The sequence below is a fragment of the Portunus trituberculatus genome, chromosome 25, assembly GCF_017591435.1.
Source record: "Portunus trituberculatus isolate SZX2019 chromosome 25, ASM1759143v1, whole genome shotgun sequence".
Classification (NCBI taxonomy): Eukaryota; Metazoa; Arthropoda; class Malacostraca; order Decapoda; family Portunidae; genus Portunus; species Portunus trituberculatus.
The window spans coordinates 12,460,315-12,472,814 of NC_059279.1; the positions used below are offsets into that span (position 1 = coordinate 12,460,315).

At 39.4% G+C, this 12,500-nt stretch overlaps 1 protein-coding gene across 2 annotated transcripts in view; it reads left to right on the forward strand.

Moving 5' to 3' along the window:
• Nucleotides 1-12,500, forward strand: part of LOC123508862 — a 203,938-nt gene that overhangs the window by 46,139 nt on the left and 145,299 nt on the right. The gene's annotated exons all lie outside the window — the stretch shown is intronic.

Consider the following 12,500-nt stretch of genomic DNA (forward strand, 5'->3'; position numbering starts at 1 on the left):
AGAACTATGTTTACTTTTTTTTCTCTTTTTTTTTTTATGTGTGTTGGTCGAAGAAATTCCACCTCTGTAATTGAGGAGAAAAAGTGGATTTCTGAGGAGACATTTCATCTCTCTCTCTCTCTCTCTCTCTCTCTCTCTCTCTCTCTCTTTCTGTGAGCCAAGAATAGACTGACGAAGGATAAAGGAATAAATATGACGTAAATGGGAAAGACGGGCGAGGAAAGAAAATTAGAAGGTGAAGGGAAGGGGAAAAGGGATATTAAAGAAGGAGGAGGAAGAGGAGGAGGAGGAGGAGGAGGAGGAGGAGTCTTAAACTGAGGGATTAAACTATAAAAAGATAATTGGCATAAGTAAATTAAAATAATCGATATACGTAATAATATAAGTTTGAGGCAAAAAAAAAAAAAAAAGAAGAAAGTTACAAAAATAGATCTGTCCAAGCAAAGGTTAGAGTCATTGCTTCTCTGTAACAACATCATCTACAATAACAACAACAATAACAACAACAACAACATCATCTACAATAACAACAACAATAACAACAACAACAACAACATCATCTATAATAAAACAACAACAACAACAACAACAACAACAACAACAACAACAACAACAACAACAATAAACAACAACAACAACAACAACAACAACAACAACAACAACAACAACAACAACAACAACAACAACAACAACAACAACAACAACAACAACAACAACGACAACGACAACAACAACAACAACAACAACAATAACGACAACAACAACAACAACAACAACAACAACAACAACAACAACAACAACAAAATACAACTTTAAAAATAAGCAACATGCAAGAAAACACAGTAAACCATTCTCACAATACTTATATAAACTCAATGACAATAAGAAAATCCTAACCATCTCTTATTCTGTAAAACTTGATTCTATTCTTAGTTCTGAACTGACTATTGATATTCGTATTTCAACAATGTAGTCTTGGCATTCTCCAACACATCACTCTGACTGACTCTATAAAAACAATAATATTCCATCATACCTTTCTTCATGTGACCAAATATTCATTATCGGCATTGGCATTATTTTCCACAACAAACTTTCTTTACCATTTCAATAATTCACTCAGGATGGGATGACGTTTGAGAAATTCTGCGTGAATGTCTTTAAAGTATCGTATAACTATTTACTGTTTTTGGTGAGAACTTCAACTGAGCCAAGTGTGTGACCCGTGCATGTCTGAGCAATGGAATTGAAGTAACTCAAGTAATAAATAAACTGAAGGTGGCTGGAAGATATTTATTTCGGCATGAGATTTATTGGAAAGCAGTACAGTGGCATTTCCTTCCCTTGTGTGATTGCAGGGTACATGCATAAATTGTAAACACCAACACAAGCTCACCGGAAATCTAGGACAAGCTTACTAACCTGGCTTTCCCCACTGTTCGAGAAAAAGGATAAATGAATAAATAAAAAAATAAAGTAAATGAAATTAATAATAAGGTCGTATAAAACAACAACGCATCACTAATTTAGTAAGCACACACACACACACACACACACACACACACACACACACACACACACACACACACACACACACACACTACAAACTTACCAACATAAACTACTAAGTTCTTTCCCTCACAGGATCTTCGTATTTTTCCAGCCCCGAGTCGCCCCACTCAAGCCCCAACAACTGCAACTGTGCAATAAAGCGACGTATAAGAATACTGGAGGTTTTTTCCTTGAATCAGGTGTGCGTTGAGGGCCATGATATAGATGTGTACAATCTTGTATTTGTCTTTGCTTCAGGTATTTCCTGCTTTTCTTAATGTGTGCTTGGTGATCTAAGGGCAATAAATAAATACATAAATGAATATATGAGATGAATGAATAGATGAATAAGTGATTGAATAAAGTAAAATAAACAGATACAAAACCATAGAATATGATAAGAAATTCGACAAAAATATAAATCCCCCTTTTTTCCTCATTTTGTTGTATTCGTAAAAATAACCGAAAAGATAAATAACCATAGAATGAAAAAAAATGGTCAATTTATTTTCTCAAAAGTCTAGATATTACTAACCTTAGCACAAACTGTCAAAGAAAAAATCTAGGAAAGAATTACAGAGTGTACAGGTGACAGGACTGGAGCCGTGACAGAGCTAGTTAACAGTCATTATTGAGATGGCCAACATACGGGTGAAAGTCAGCGAAATTGTGAAAAGGTTAATGACAGACAATCACTAACAAGACTGCAGTTCAGGTGCTTTACTATCTTTATAAACATTACTATCACTAACATCCAAATTCTCACACTTCCACACCAGAGTATAAATTTATTGATTGATGAAGATTAATTCCGTCACATGAAGGTGCCAGCAGAACCACAGTCTCTTCTGTTGGTGAAAGGTTGGTTGGAGAAGAAAGATACCACAAATTGTTTTGATAAGGTACCCGATGTGTTAAAGGATGTAAATTTAATCTTCGCTTAGGATTCGAATCTCTGTTTACGTACTGACAACATCCTTTAATTTTACAGAGCAATATCAAGCATTAAATCCATAAATCGGTCTAAGTAACTAAAAATATAACTTCATACTAAGTTCAGTCACATCAATTTCAGATTTGTCCTTGGACGTTTAAACACAATTGGTCTTTTCATCTAATGCATATCGATGGAGGATAAATGGACCAATAATTTTGTATGGACACGCTGATTAATCCTTGACGTCAAACCACAAAATGGCCTTTAATGCCACTAAGACGTACGAACACTCACTGTATTTTAACCACGTCGTGTACACAAATCCAACACATCAGGAACAGAAGCATTTTGTTTGCACATCGATTCCTGCCACTAAGTCTACGCCAATCTTAGCTCTGCGACGCGTCACCTGAAAATATCGCCTTTGTCTCTTATCGATTTTAAGTGGATGAGATATTTGCGGTGTGTGTGTGTGTGTGTGTGTGTGTGTGTGTGTGTGTGTGTGTGTGTGTGTGTGTGTGTGTGTGTGTGTGTTTGCAGCAGGTCACAAAGGCAGCAGTGAGGGCTGGTGAGCGGTGAATGGGTCGATTGTCGAGTAACTTGGGTCGAGACACGGATCAGGTGGTAGATATCACGTTAATGGATTTATTGAAGGCTTTAAAGTTTCGCATCTCCACACCAGCAAGTTACTCGAACCTGTGATGAGCTACAATGACAAGGTAAGGTAGTGTGTGGTGTAACGCTAAAGTGGTGAACTCAACAAATAGACAAGGAAAAAAGAGAGTTACTTTCTTTTTCCTTTTCCTTTTCGTTATTATTTATCTCTTCTTTATCTCTTTTTTACCACATTTCTTAATTTTTCTTTCCTTCCTCTTCCTCCTATATAATCTTACTCCTTTTCCTTTTCTCCTATTTCTGCTATCTGTGTTCCTATATATTGAAGAAACGCCATACAGTGTGATCATTATTCAGTAATCTATGGTATCAGTAATGAATTCATAAAATATATTTACGATTGCTGCCACTTGAAAGATTAAAGTATACTAAATTAAATTCATATAAATCTAGTTAACCAAATATAAAACTGTATCAAAACTAGAAAATGTACAAAATATTTCTTTATTCATATTTTCTCAATTTCCAAACATGAAAAAAAATGAGATCATCTTTTCTACGTAATTATGAGCTAATGAGTTTAGTAAATGAGCGAATGCTGATGGTGTATCACTCTTGAATTGATGAGGCGGGCAAAGGGTGTGGCGGTGCAGGAACGAGAATGATTGTGTAGTAATGATTCTTAGAGAGTCAGTGTCGACTGAAGTGACAAAGCAAATTTGCGGGGAGCCTTGTTCATTATTCAACACGAGGCTTGGTGTCTTGCTGGCAAAGTATTGGTTGAAAGATTTACATATTTGAGGTGATTTCTAGCTGTAAATCCACTGTGACCTTTCACTTACGCAAAACACACACACACACACACACTCTCTCTCTCTCTCTCTCTCTCTCTCTCTCTCTCTCTCTCTCTCTCTCTCTCTCCCTATCATATTCATTATTCATTATCTCGGTATGCTAAAGAAAATACCGTGTAACCTTTCCACTTTACACATTCTCTCTCTCTCTCTCTCTCTCTCTCTCTCTCTCTCTCTCTCTCTCTCTCTCTCTCTCTCTTGTCTACAATCAACCACTGCAGTTGTCATTCTAACCATTCAAAGCAAGAATTATACACACTGTTCTTATTAGTCAAGTAACAGCATTATAGGCGAGAGGACACTGCGCGGCGCCACTTCAGAGTACGGCATGCCTCAGGGTTGCCTAGGAGCGAGCCAGACTCCCTTCAGTTGTCTGGGTAACGAGGCAGGGACATCACGCACCCGATCTTCTGTGTCGTGGGGTTTTCAAAGTATGATGGACTTAATGAAAGAGAGAGAGAGAGAGAGAGAGAGAGAGAGAGAGAGAGAGAGAGAGAGAGAGAGAGAGAGAGAGAGAGAGAGAGAGAGAGAGAGAGAATATTGGTTATAACTTACTCCTACTCTACATATTAATATCATTTTACACAAGGCAACTAAACTGAAGGAGGAAATTGCGAAGAGAAGCAGAGAGAGAGAGAGAGAGAGAGAGAGAGAGAGAGAGAGAGAGAGAGAGAGAGAGAGAGAGAGAGAGAGAAACAGACAGGCATATAGACAGAGACAGAGAGACAGTGTTGATTAAAAATGAGCTTCCTCGCGGGGACTTGAAGGGGCAGAAGCAGTTGTCAGTATCCATAAGCTTCCTCGTCGACCTTACTAAGTGAATTAATGAGGGCCAATATTGGCTATTCGATACCGTGTCGCTTAGAGATGAGGCAGGAAGGACGGAAAAGGGAGCGTGGCGCAGGTAAAGGGAGAGAATATGAAGGAGAAAATAGTTTGGTAGAGGAAAAATGACTCGGATAAAAAAGAGGAGAAAGAGAGAAAGGAACGCAGCCAAAGGGAGAGAATATTAGGGAAAAGAAACACAAAATAAGAGGAAAAGAAGGAGGAATTAGGTGAGGAAAAAGAAAAAAAAGACGAAACTGGAATACGAAATTTATCAAAAGAAGGAAAAAAGGAAATATATGCCAAAAATAGAGAGAGATGAACGCAGCCATAGGGAGAGGATATTAGGAAAAGAAACACGAAATAAGAGGAAAAGAAATGGAATTAGGTGAGGAAAAAAAAATTAAACGAATCCAAAAGTTATCAAAACCGTACGTTAAAGAAGGAAACAAAGGAAATATATGCCAAAAGAGGAGAAACTCAGCTAAAAGGAGATGATATAGAGGAAAAGAAATACGAAAGAAGTGCAAAAAAATTAGGAACTAGTACGGAAAGGAAAAAAAAATGAAGAAAGTGGAAAATAGAACTTAATAAAACCGTCAATAAAATTAGGACAAAAAGGAAATAGATGATAAAAGCAAGTGAACAGGAAAATACATGTAGTGAAAGTGGTGAAATACCAAGAATAATGTAAGAAACGTAGGAAAGGAAAAATAAATATGAAGTGAATTGAGAAAGTGAGAGAAATAAAAAAAAATTAGGGGTGAGAAGGAAAATAGAAGTGTGAAGAGGAAAAGACTGATGAAAGAAAAGAACACGAAGGATGAAAAGAAACGTAAAGAAGTAGGAAAATAAAATAAATGAGAGGTGTTAGTAAAGGGAGGGAGGAAAGTGACGGGAAGGAGCAGGAGGAAAGAGAAATGGGAGAAAGAAACGAGAGAGAGAGAGAGAGAGAGAGAGAGAGAGGAGGGGTTAAAGGAGAAAAAGAAACATAAAAAGAATATCTCTCTCTCTCTCTCTCTCTCTCTCTCTCTCTCTCTCAAACACAGCACATAAATGTACCGTTCATTCCCAAACGAGGCAATACTGTAGCACCAAAGGGCGGCGAGGCAAAGTGGAGGTGGAGGCAGCGGCGCAACACTCACAAAGGCAACACTACATACTTTCTTTTTTTAATCCTCATTTTCTATCCTGCCGTGCGAGAGGTATAGCAAGCACAGGCTCACTCCCTAGGCGCGGCTATTAATTAAGTCCATGCAAACGTATCAAGCAGTAGGAAAACAAGAAGGCATGTGGTTATTAAGGAGTGTGAGCAGTGATTCATTAGTAATACAGTGTTTCTGGGCTTGTATGATTATGTCACCCGTTATTTTTTAGTTTTTATTATTTTTTTGCTTCGTTCATTTTAGTAGACGCCTCCTAAGTTGTGTTTCTGTATATTTACCTTCCTTATCTTTTATACAAATTTTATATCCTCTCTTTCTTCCAGTTGTCTTCCATCATTCGACTTCTGATAGTGTCCTTGTAACTTGGTTGAATCTATATTTGTTATCCTTTCTGTATTTCTTGTTCCTGTTCTTCAGTTTTCTCAATATGATTTTTTTTGTTATAATCGTTGCGCTTTTTCTTTAGTCCCTACATTCTTTCCTACTCCTAATCCCTCCCTATCAAAAGCTTAGTTTTGTCTATGATTCTTGTATAATCACATATGTTACTTTTTATCTTATTTCGTCTTAAAAAGGTTTGTTTGGTTTCTACATCTTCATTTTCCCTCATTCTACTTCTCGTCCTCCTCTTCCGTTAATCTTGTTTTCATAGAGTGTTGATTTTGTACATACGTCTTCATCATCTTCTTACAGTCCTTCCTTCTCTGCTTCTACCTCCCCCTCCCAACCTCCCAATCTGATCTTCGTAATATTGTCAGAAGTCGTCGTCTCCAGCCTCATCCTCCGTCCTTCCAGCCGCTGTCAACATTAATCTTCCTTCACACCTACTCCCTTGCTCACTATCACAACCACTTCTCCACAACAACCCCTCCTTCGCCCACCCATCGCCGCCTCAATTAACACCCACCACACTACACTGACTACTACACAGTCTCACTCGTCACGTCATTTCTACGTCTCACTTTCCAGAGTATAATGTAATATCTTCCCTCCACCACTCTACCGTCCCAGCGTCTTTGTCATCACCACGGCAGCTCATCACCACTAACACCGTGCGCGCCTTTGCTTTTCTTTTCTTTATGGAGCTTTCTGGTTTAGTGAACAAAAAATGCATCGAGTCACATTATTTACGCTGATTTCTTCCCGGCACGCAAAACTTCACTGCACACACGCTAACCTTCTCGTCTCTCAAAGCTGCGTAACGAAAAATAAAGATGAAAAATAGCGAATGGAGGAGATTAAAAGCCCTCCCCTGGAATAGAAAAATAATAGAATAACAAATTTCCAAACCACACGAGATAACATTCAACAACCGCAACTCTCGCTCGCAGTCAGTCTTGCATTCTGCTATTTTTTTCTTTCAACACTTTATGATTTTTCGGCCTCGTCGGTGGCGCTTCCGGGCGGGTGGGCTGCCGGGGCGAGCGGGGTTGACGGCCGCTCCACACACCTTCACCTCCAATTACTTTATGGAATCGTGGCGTCGAAATTGCCTCCAGAATGTCTTGTCTTTAGTCTAATTAATTAAAGGTGAGGTAATTACGTATGCCTTGGAACACACACACACACACACACACACACACACACACACACACACACACACACACATTTTATACCACTGTTACTATTACTACTGCTTCTACAACAACAACAACAACAACAACAACAACTACTACTACTACTACTACTACTACTACTACTACTACTACTACTACTACTACTACCCTAATACTATATACTCGTCATCGTCGTCCTCCACATCTTCTTGTTACTACTACTACTACGTACTACTGCTACATCACACACACACACACACACACACACACACACACACACACACACACACACAAGCTACGACTACAAAACACGTGGATAATCATGGGTGGTAATAGCATAATTTGGATGCAGGCAGGAGTGGGCGGGGAGGAGGAAGAGGAGGAGTAATTACCGTGTACGAGTAAGAGTGCGTCGAGGGTCTCCGGTGTGTGATCAAGCGACGTGTTGAATGAGGATGAAATATTAAGCCGAAGGGAGGTGAAGTCTTGGTTCCGCTCGTGTAGGGATGAGGAAGAGGAGGGAAAGGAAAGGGGAGGAGAAAGAAATGGTGGGGAGAACTGGTGTGTTAGGAATATTAAGGTCAAGTACAAACACACTCTCTCACACACACACACACACACACACACACACACACACACACACACACACACACACACACACACACACACAGACACACATTAACACGGTACAGCACGCATTCATTCAGTACGTTATGAAAGGTCAAACAAGAGCTCCACGTGAATGCCTCCCACGTGCCGCCATCCTTCCACCTTCCACCTTCCACCTTCCACCTTCACTCCCCCTCGCGTCTTTTCATCGCAGTCTTGACGATAACGCTACACTGAGGCATTCTGTAGCACGACACGCATTTTTTCTTCCTTTACAACTCGACAGCGCATTTTTTCTATTATTCTGTCGTCACATTCTGCCTCCCACATTTCACTGGCGGTCAATAAACTTTCTTAAGGAGTACTCTATTCTCTTTTTCTTTGCCTTCGTTTGATAGTGTATCTTATGACAAATATTCTCGATTTTTATTTTCATGTTCAGTCGCTTTTTTCCTTCTTTTTCTTTGACTTACTATTTCAAACATGGCCTTGCAAACACTTCATACATATATCTTATTCATCCCTAAAATGATAACGATATCTCGCCACTTTTTTGGGCAACCATCATTTTTTCTTTTTTCTTTCTTTTTTTTTTCCTTTGCAAGAGGTGAGACTGGCCAAGGGCAACAAAAAATGGAAAAAAGGCATTAACGAAAGATAATCATACAACAGGTATTAAAAAACATAACCAATGGATTATCCTATTGGTGTAAGTGTGATATTCATTAACTAAACATGTACAAGACGATTACATTAGATCATAGGCTTAACATCTGTATCACCAGTACCTCCTTCATTCTCCTTCTCCTCCATTACCAACAAATTTTTCTTCCTCCTCTCTTTCCTACATCACCATCACTTCTTTCTTCATCTTCCTCCTACATCTCTTTCCTCTTCCTACAACACAAGCAACTCACTCCTTCTTCTTTTCCTCCTCCTCCTCCTCCTCCTCCTCCTCCTCCTCCTCCTCCTCCTCCTCCTCCTCCTCCTCCTCCTCCTCCTCCTCTTCCTGTGCTTACGCCTACCTAAAGAACAGTCCGCATCAGTAGCATCAGGACCCCAGCAAAAGGACCTTCTCTCTCTGGACAGGCTGGTCTGTACTCCTAGATTCTTTTATTGCTGGACAAAGAGAAAGATATAATTGTGTAGCGCGAGGTGAGGAGGGAGCAAGAGGAAGCAGAAGTGAAGAAGCGAGAAAGGAGGAGGTCGAGGAGTGAGGCAGCAGAAAGGAAGACGAGGAGGGACTGGGGGAAGGGCTGCGACAGGGACAATGAAGACGCCCCCCCAACTAGCTTTTCACTGTGGGAGACAACGTAGGCGAAAAGACATCCTGCAAAAGCTTATGACTATATCTTATGCTTCGCTATCACGCCACCCGCTCCTCGCTTCTCCCGTTGTTGTGTAAAGGTCGGGAACTTACGATATGACTTCAAGTTAGGGCTAAAAGTAGTCTCTATTAGGTCTTTGACAGCTTTTCTCTCTCTCTCTCTCTCTCTCTCTCTCTTGATGAATAAAATACACACTGCTTCATTCCTTCTCATCAATAAACACACAAATTACGGAGGCAGCCTTCATCGAGAGAGCCTCACACACTTTACTTGTGCATCTCGCCCATCAATATGTGACTAGAGAACACTAAAGATAAGTTTTCGAAATAATTTTAAGGCTATTTCTTAGGTTGAGGTTAAGGCATTAATCAGAAGTCTTGTATTTTAACATTTGAAGTGCAGCTGGTATTGTTTGCAATGATACATGAAAGTAAAGAGAATATGAAGCTAATTTATTTTCATGCTTAGTTTCTCTGAAGATGTAGTTAAAAAAGAAAGGTGTCCAAAATAATGATGATGGTCGAGACTGATAGTGAAGGAGTCAGCTGGAACGCTTTTTGTTGTTTGCAATTATATTCTGTTGTTTGGTGCTTTCCTTCTCCAAACTCTTTCCCTTTTCTACGTTTTCGAAAAAAAATGAAAATAAATGAATTTGGTTTCCTTTACTGTGTTTTATCACGAATTAAATTTTTCAATAACAAACTTTTCACTTTTGTCAGTCAGCAGTAAGCATGTTATCGTCAAATGAGGCTAAGAAGTGATGAAAAAATGAAGTGACTGAAAAATAATAAGGAAAAGCTTAACGTCATATGTTTATGAAATTTAATTTTAAAATCTACCGGTGTTTACCCTGAGGCAGCTCGTTCCTCATTTTTATTAAGTCCCCTGTGACGCTGGTAGACCTCGATATTTGTAATAAGGTTACCTGACCTTTGCTCTTAAGGCTCATGTTTTTCTTCCGCACAGACAATGGGTTTTAATCTCCTGATGATGTGTATTGCTGTATGGTAAGATAGGGAGGGCAGCTTGTGATCCTGTAAACAGAGATACAGTCACACGTGACTGAAATTACAAGTCGGTAGAGTCTCCGACTGAATATCGGTGCATAGTGACTGGAGAAACCAGTCGCAAAACAAGACCAACATGTTGTTCAGTCGATTTGCGACTTTATTTACGTCGTGACGTCACGGAGTAAGCTTTGAAAATGTGGTCTCTAGGTGTAGAGAAGATATTAGAGCTGTTGATGGAAAAAGAACAAATCTGGGACCCTAGAAAAAAATTATACAGTAAAAAAAAAAAAAAACTAGCGCAAATCGTCGTTCGACGAAACAGCTGCCACTCTCCAAGCAGTGTTTCCCTCAATGCAGGGTGTTGTTGGAGGTGAGGATTGAAGACTTGTCAGGATTTAATTTGATCGAAATTGTGCATAGTCTTCTTAAGATTAGTGTGTGGTAGACACTCCTTTTTTTCCTTCTGCTTAGCCAGGGACGTATCCACAGGCATTTTCTTTTCTGTTGACTCTTCCGGTACGCCAAAAGAAGAGCAACCATCGCTTCAGCATCGTCACTGGAGGAAGACACCTTGGTGAGTAGCTGTGTGTTTACATTCACTTCCCGCCAAGGCGCCAACAAATCGATACTTTCCAGTCGCTATGTGTGACGCTTTCCGACTAGAAAGATTCAGTCGATACTACTAGCGACTTACAATTTCAGTCGCACGTGTGTGCTAGTCTTTAGATACTGTAGCTCATAAACAGCTTTGAACAGAGCCATTAGGTTCTACCTTTTGTGTTTCTTATCGTAGAATTACCGTATAAATCAAGCTCTACTTTTCTTGCATTCATTTGCTATTCGTTTGGTTGCAAAACAGAATGTTTGTGTCGTTTCCTTGCACGACAAATCTACTCCTCATCTGATTTTTGTTTATCTGGATTTTCTTGTAGTTTTCTTCTTTAGTTCTTTCACCAATTTTCTTTCCCATTTAGTTTCTTTCTTCAATATTTTATTCATTTTATCATTCATTAATTTTCTTTGGTGTCCAATATTTTCACTTTCGTTTGCTTCATTGCATTTCCTTCAGGTCTATAATCATAATGTCTGTCTTTTTATTGTTTCACGATGCATATCTTCTACCTTGCTGACCATTATTCATCTGGTATCCTTCGCTACTTCTTTTTTGCCTTTCTTTTCTCTCCCGTTTCTCACGTGTTCCTTAAGTCTTTTCTCTTCTATTCTTTCACCTTACATATCTTCCCTTGAGTTGACTATCATCCATTCCGTATCCTTAGCTGCTTTATTTCTTTCTTTCTTATTCCCTTTTCTTCAGTATTCTATGTTTCTTCTTTTTTATTCTTTCAAGTTACATATCTTCCCTCTAGTTGACTCTTATTCATCTTGTATCCTTCGCTCCTTCTTTCCTTTCTTTCCTCTCTCAGTTCTCCCCGGCCTCCCTTTGGGCCGTATTCTCTAATGAAACAAAGTTGAGTCTGAAGGGGATATGGGCTTCCTGGCTTCCTTAGAACATAATTTAATCACCCTTTTTTCTCCCTCGCCTGCGTCCTCTTAATTGATCTTTGGCGGGAGTTGCTCAGCGATGCTCCACACCTGAAGGATTTCCTGAGTGTCCTGTCCGTGACGCTCCAGGACCACTTGATGTGAGACTCTAATGGGGGAGGAGGAAAAAAGCCCATATATTTACGCACACTCCAGCGTATCGTTTTTTTTTTCTTTTTTTTTTTTCATAGCCTTCAGTAATGCCTTGTAATCTTGTTAAGTTCTTTCTGGTGATGCTGTTTCTGCTGCTGCTGCTGATGCTTTTCCTCCTCCTCCTCCTCCTCCTCTTACTGCTACTACTACTACTACCACTACTACTACTGCCACTACTACAACAACAACAGCAACTACTACTGCTACTACTACTACTACTACTACTACTACTACTGCTATAGCGACCTTTTCATTTTCTTTTTTTTTATTTCCTGTTTTATCCTTCTTTTCTTGTGTTATTGTTCTAGTTTTTGTTTATGTTCTTCTTTGCCTCTGATCTCTCTCTCTCTCTCT